Raw genomic sequence first — 867 nt, 5'->3', positions numbered from 1 at the left:
TCTTTCACAAGTGGGTACAAGTTTCTAGGTTCACAGTTGAATTAATATAGTTATATATTATTGAACTCAGTATAAGCCCTGTGAGATATAAAATTGGATGTTTTTAAGCTTTAAAAAGTATCTCCATTTCATTTTAGAACATATTGTTCCTTGCAGACAGACTCATTGTTTTTGCTACTAACACCGAGAAGCTGGTGCTTGCATCTCTAATCTGTATGTATCTGATTATTACTAGTCATAATCGGTTACACTTGGATCCTTGGCACCTGTGTAAGTCTATAAAGTCATTGGGCAGATTTCAGTGGTATCGTTTATCACCTCTACTAATTAGTATGGCATAAATTTCCATGCTTCCTCCTCAAATATTATACATTTTAAAAAATTTGATTTTTTTTTGTGTGTATATCACACAGAACATCCCAAACCATCTCATTTGACTATACACCCACCACCTCCCTCCCCCCACTAGATATCACCTCCTTCCCTCCACTAGAGCCCTTATACTATGACATCCCTGCTACTGTCTGCTGTGTTGTTGGCACCCCCAGCCACTCTCCATTAATTGCCATTCTGGTGAATCCAGTAGCCCATCCAGAGGTTTTTGTTTCAGGAGGGTCAGCCGTTCCTCATCTAATGGCAACCAGTCATCAATATTCCTCTAGACAAGATTTGGGTTCACTGTTCATTTTCCCAGTTCTATGCTGGGTTACTATCTGGGAGTCCCTTTGGCTACCCTGGCCAACAACTCAAAAGAGCGTATTGCCTGTCTGGCATTGTTGTTTGTTATGTAGCTTTTAGCTATGCATATGGACTCTTAAGAAATTATATTGGCCCCTTTAATCTTTGGTTATACTTTGTTTTGGGTGT

The sequence above is a fragment of the Nannospalax galili genome, unplaced genomic scaffold, assembly GCF_000622305.1.
Source record: "Nannospalax galili isolate Female #2095 unplaced genomic scaffold, S.galili_v1.0 scaffold580, whole genome shotgun sequence".
NCBI lineage: Eukaryota > Metazoa > Chordata > Mammalia > Rodentia > Spalacidae > Nannospalax > Nannospalax galili.
The sequence above is the reverse complement of the archived record's forward strand: the minus strand, read 5'-3'. Positions refer to the sequence as shown.